This window comes from Manis pentadactyla (genome assembly GCF_030020395.1).
Source record: "Manis pentadactyla isolate mManPen7 chromosome 15 unlocalized genomic scaffold, mManPen7.hap1 SUPER_15_unloc_1, whole genome shotgun sequence".
Taxonomy (NCBI): domain Eukaryota; kingdom Metazoa; phylum Chordata; class Mammalia; order Pholidota; family Manidae; genus Manis; species Manis pentadactyla.
The window spans coordinates 3,534,012-3,540,043 of NW_026644588.1; the positions used below are offsets into that span (position 1 = coordinate 3,534,012).

At 43.5% G+C, this 6,032-nt stretch overlaps 1 protein-coding gene across 11 annotated transcripts in view; it reads left to right on the forward strand.

The window, feature by feature from the left end:
• Positions 1 to 6,032, forward strand: part of LOC118910261 (leukocyte immunoglobulin-like receptor subfamily A member 6) — a 91,030-nt gene that overhangs the window by 60,862 nt on the left and 24,136 nt on the right. The window lies entirely within an intron of this gene.

Below are 6,032 nucleotides of genomic sequence, written 5' to 3' on the forward strand. Positions count from 1 at the left end.
AAATTGACATCAAAACCGGACAAGGAAATTGTAAAACGGGGAAATCACAGGATGCCTCCTCACATGGACCTAGGCGTAGATCCCTAAACAAAACATCACAAACGATTCGGTCATGTATGAAAAGGACACCTCATGGCCACCGGGGTCTCTTAAGTTTTTCAAAATCAACCCATATAAACCAACACATTAGCAGAATACGTAAAAAATGATCATCTCCACAGATGTGAACAAAGCCCTTGACAAAATGCACCAATAATTCATAATGAAAATAAAAACTCATCAGAAACAACAGGGAAATTTTCTGTAACCTGTAAAGGCACATGTAGCCATGGACACTAGACGTCATTTGTAAAGGTGGGACCTTGGGCTCCTTCCCTCTGTGACTGAGAATATCCAAATGTTTCCTATGATCAGTTCTGTTAGCTTGGTACCATGTTAGCATGATTAAATAACAAAATACAATTTATTTTATTAAATATTACATAAATTATTGCATTAAAGCAAAACAAAGTGAAAGCACTGAAACGGATAAAAATATTATTGTATTATGCAGAGATGACACAGTCATGTGCACAGGAAACCCACAATAATAAAAAGACGTATTACAAATGAAAAGGGAGTTTTGCAGTATCTCTGGTACATGGTCAATATACAGAAACCCATTGCATTTTAGATTTCCGGTTCTGGACCAAGATGGAGTACACGAATGTCTCCCTATTCCTTGACTTGATACCAGTGAGACTGGTTTTGGACTTCTGAGCCCTAGGATTGTACAATAATATGTCTGTGTTGTTTTAAGCCATGAAGTCTGTGGGGATTTGTGACAGCAGCAATTGGAATCTAATACCACCAATTACATTTTCTTTGGATTAATGTTTGTATAGTATGTTTCTCATCCTTCTATTTTTTTGATGTGACAAAATATACATACCATAAACTTCATGTTTTTAGCCATTGTTCAAGTGTACAATTCAGCGACATAAGTACATTTGCCTGTTGGGCAATCGTGGCCGCTGTCCGTCTCCAGGACATGTTCATTATCTGAAACAGAAACTCTCTGCCCATTAAACAGCAGGGCCCCTGGTCCTCTGCCACCAGGCCCCGGGCCTCTCTGCTCTAATTCCCGTCCCAGCAATTTGCCTGCTCTGAGAAGTTCATGGAAGTGGGGTCACACACTCCCTGGCCTTTTTCACTTAGCATAATATTCTCAAGATTCATCCACAGTGTTCATTTCTTTACTTCACTAGTTACATCACTATATATATTATACGTATATAAATATATTATATATGTGTGTGTGTTGCAATAAGCTGAGCAGCAAGAAGGTTTTATTTAAGGCAAAGTACACACTTGAAGAACGGGGAGCGCAGGCAGTCTCAGAGGAGAGGTGCCACATCGCTACATTTGACGTCAATTTCTTAGAACTGCATATGGTAGGGTCTTGTTTGTAGTTGCTTTTTCTTAAACCCATCTTGTAATCTTTGTCTTTTAATTACTGTGTTTAGACCATTTATATGTAGTGTAGTCACTGATAAGGTTGTATTTAGGTTTATCATTTATTTTTCCTATTGGTCCCCTCCATTGTTTGTTTTTCTATTTTCCCTTTCCTACCTTTTCTTACCTTTAAAAATATTTTTGGTATTCTCATTTCCCTATTGGTGCTTTAACTATAACTCTAAGAACGCTGTTTAGGTGGCTGCATAGATATTATCATATACATACCTGACTCTACACAGCCAAGTTCGAGTTAGTATTTTACCTCTTCAAGTGAAATGTAGAAGCCTTGCAAACCTCTAGGTCCCTTTAGCCTCTTGCCTCCGTGTAGCAGTTGTTGTATGTATTATATCTACATACATGTCCAGGGCTGTGTCGGGGCCCCTGGGACCATGTGCAGGCAGGTGAGTATTCCCCAGGTCTCCTGCTTCACAACCACTGGGCAGCTGGGAGCACAGAGGGTCTGGGCTGATGGGGCCCCACTGGGGACCTTGGAGTGACAGCCGGGTATGGGGGAAGGGCACCCCTGGACTCCAGGTCTGATTCCTTTCCAGGGGCCCTCCCCAAACCCTCCATCTGGGCTGACCCAGGCCCCGTGGTCACCAAGGGGTCCTGGGACCATCTGGTGTTAGGGGTCTCTGCAGGCTGCTGTCTAATGTCTGTATGAAGAGATATTCCTTCTGCCTTTGGATACAAAGGCCCTAAAGGACTCAATAAGACCAGTTATTCCACCAAATGCACAAGCTTGCACATGCCAGGGCTGCATCACAGTGTGGGTCAAAGCTTGAAGGGCTGGTCAGACTAGAGTGCTACCCTATTAGGTGTGGAGGGCCAGATGTGATGTCACCCCAGAAGTGACATCACCAGATCCAGGCACCAGGGAGTGATATCGCCAGAAGTTAGATCACCAGAAATGGAAACGACATCATTATGAGCTTTTATATATAAGTGGTGCTCAGAAAATAAACAGTGTCACTTGTCCACCATCCGTGGGCAATGAACCTCCTGATCCCAGCTTTGGTTTCTGTGTCTTTTTTGTATCTTTTTCTGTATTTTCCTCATGCTCCTTATCCACTCCACTCAGGTTCAGCTGGTTTGTGATCTCTGCAGTTAGGGGTCTGTGCAGGCTGCTGTCCATCATCTGTATAAAGGGACAGTCCCTGGATCCTGAACCCTGGTGGCCCAGCAGGAGTCCAGGGACAAGGCCAGTTTCTCTGCTGGAACCACGAGCTCACACTGCGCAGGACGATACCAGTGTGGATATCAGGAGGAGCAGCAGCTCCGAGCACAGTGACACCCTGACCCTGGTGGTGACAGGCGAGAGGAGGAGCTGGGACCCCTCCCAGGGGAAGGATCCATGTGGCCTCAGGGGACCTCACCCCTCACAGTCCACACCTGGGGCGTGGGGGGCCATGGTCCCTCCTTAACCAGGCTCCCTGTCTCCCTCAGGAGAGTACCGCCCACCTCTTCTTGCTGTGTCTTATCAGTAACCCTAGTAGACAACAAAATGAATGAGTGATTGGAGTTTATGCTAATTGTGGTGATACTTGCTCCTGGAAGATTGCCTGGTGTGTTGCAGATATTCCATCCTGTATTCTTAAAAAGGATAGTTTGCTAGTTAGAAGAATAGAAAGTGGCTTGGAAATACATCAGACGGAGTCAGAGACTAAAGTTGCTGGCTGAGGTTCCAGCCTTTCACCCCTTCCTGCCCTGACTCTCAGGACAAACTGAAGCCCCAGATGTTCATCTTTGCCCACTAATTAAATGCAGGATAATCCAGCAGGGATGCCCACCTCATGACAGACTGGCATTACTGGTTGTATGTATACCGGAACACTGGCTATGTTCTCATAGACTCGTTTGTCAGCGCCTAAGGCTGCTTGTTACTGGTAAACAAGACATTTCTATCTAAAACTTATACTTAGTTCCATACAGTTTAGTGAGGTGGGTTTGAATTAGGGTGCAGAAACTGAGTACCAACCAAAGGTGTTGCTGAACTGATACCGCATTGGCATTGAGGTTCCCTCAGATCGTGACAACCGTCTACCTGTTTGGTCACACCTGAGCCTAATCAGACAGGAGGCACCCCCAGGTGAGCAGCTGAGGCCCTGAACAGATGCTCTGCCCAACATCACAGGACGTGTAGGGACGAATGGGACATGGGCTCCTGTGAGTTCCTGAGCCCCTCGTGTCTTGGGAATCTGAATGGGATGGAGGTCAGCAGTATGATTTGGGGGTATTTCAGAGATGGGGTTCACCTGCTGTCTTTGATTTTGGTTGTCAAAAATCATTGTTCTGTGAGGCCTGATGGTTGGCACCCCCAGGCCATCCTGATGACATCTCTGTGTGTCTGCTTTCTTGATTCAGGCTTTCTCCCAGCTTTAATATGATGGAATTTCATCATACCTTTTTATTAATATTTCATAAAGGTAAACAAATACTCCATGTGTTTGTTTTAACTTATTTATACAGTTTTGTTGTTCTTTCACAATATCTTCTTATTATTGACTAATTAAATATAATAGATAGTGACTAGATGAGTAGTGTTTATGAGTGCTATATCATTGAAATTAAATATTATTTAAGATGATAAAGTATTTTAATTTGTGTCTTACATTCAGCTTTGTTGAATATTTATATAGCTTCCAGCTCATTTTATTAAATAACAATAAGGCATCCTCTATTGAAATAAAGTATTCTTTAATGACTTTGTTTTATTTGAGATTCTATTCATATCATGATTCTGTTTTTCCTGAGGGGTGTACTATGATCTCGTCCTTGTATGGGTCAATTAAACTTGCAATGTTTTAAATAAAAGAATAATTTTGCATTAGTACAACCATTTTGTTGAAGTATTAGTTCATTATACATTAAGATACACCAGTTTATATTAGCTTTCTTGTCAAATTTCCAGACCACTTTTGGTTTGATTGAGATTTATTTGTTTTATATAATTACATCAACTTGTTTGGAGGTTATGCATTGTATTTAGAATTCTTGGTAGTTATGGCCATTGTTAATATTGGTATTAACATTTATACTTTAGAACAATTTTTAAATTTCCCCTTTAGATAAAAAGATTTCCCATAAGCTAAGCTCTTAGCACTTACCTTCCTCCAAAAGCTCCCTCCCCCCCCCTTACACAGACACAAATATTTGGATTCGGCTCCCTTAAATATAAGTGTACATGTGATGTATATACAAACATAGTTCCAATGTTAGTTGTTTTGCCATTTTTTCTCATTTTTGCGTCTCCCTTTATTTAGCATAGATTGCTTTTAACTTATTACACATTTCACTTTTGTGTTTAGTGAGTATTTAAAGAGGAAAATGTCTAAGAACTTGCATATTTCAAATGCCTTACTTTCTCTCTCCATTTCTATTTAGATACTTGAAAGCATTTTTTAAATTTCAAGTAAAAGATATGTTACAGTGACCAGGAGGGCAAATCCATGTGACGGCAGGGCTCCAACCCCAAAGCCCTCACCTCCAGAGGAGGAGCCCCAACGCGTGGGCTCAGTGTGGGAGACATGAGTCCCAAGAGATCAGATGTGCCACCGACATGTCCTTGTACCACGATTTCTCCCCTAATGACCGTCCACCTTTGCCGTTTATAAATATCGGGCTGTGTTTAGATTGCTTCACTGACAATGAATTCCTGGAATTTTGTGTTCCCATATTTTTAGGTATTTTTCTTCTGTTTGAAAATCAGATCCCATTAATTTCCTTCACTTTGCCATGAAATATCAGGACTCAGATTTCATGTTCATATTTATGCACAGTGGCACCTACGTGTATTTCTGCATCTATGGGAAATGCGCAGCCACTGGCCCCCTGGGCTGTTTGTTCCTCACATCCTCTCACACCTTCCTTCCAACTCTCACAATATCTACTGGCCTCTCTCGTTCTGTTCCCCATGGATCTTAATTTTCTAATTTCAGACTCTCCACGTTGCATCGCAAAAGATGCCCTTAACACTTTATTCCAATTTCATACTATGATCTTCAGCTGTATCTTCTCCTTCATGGAAAGATTACTTTGAATATGTTAAATGGAAGCATTATATTTTTCTCTAAGATTGTTTCTAATTCATTTATAAAATTCTGTACTCCTCTGTAATACAAACCCCGATGTTGTTCCAAGAAGCCGATTCCCTCCTTCATGTTCAGACACTTAAACGTGCGTCAATTACAGTGAGTCGCATACGCCCTCGGGGCCTCTGTCCTCCGTACGCAGAGGCCGTGCAGGGGGCTGCAGACCCTCTTCCGCAGCACGACTCCCCATTATCGGGGTCACCCTTCCGCGCCCACCTGGGCGGACACTCCCCTCCCCCCGCCCTGCAGGGGCTTCTCCGGGGCTCCCCGAGGGGCGGGGCGCAGACGCGAGTGGTGGCAGCGGCCCCGGCCCTTGGCACCCACTCTCCCCACGTGGCATCTGACCAGGGCTGTGCCCGCAGGGACGGCCCCAAGGGGACCTCACACTCACCAGGGGACGCGCTCCCGTCAGACTCCCCTGGACAGACCCTGCTCCCCCCCCAC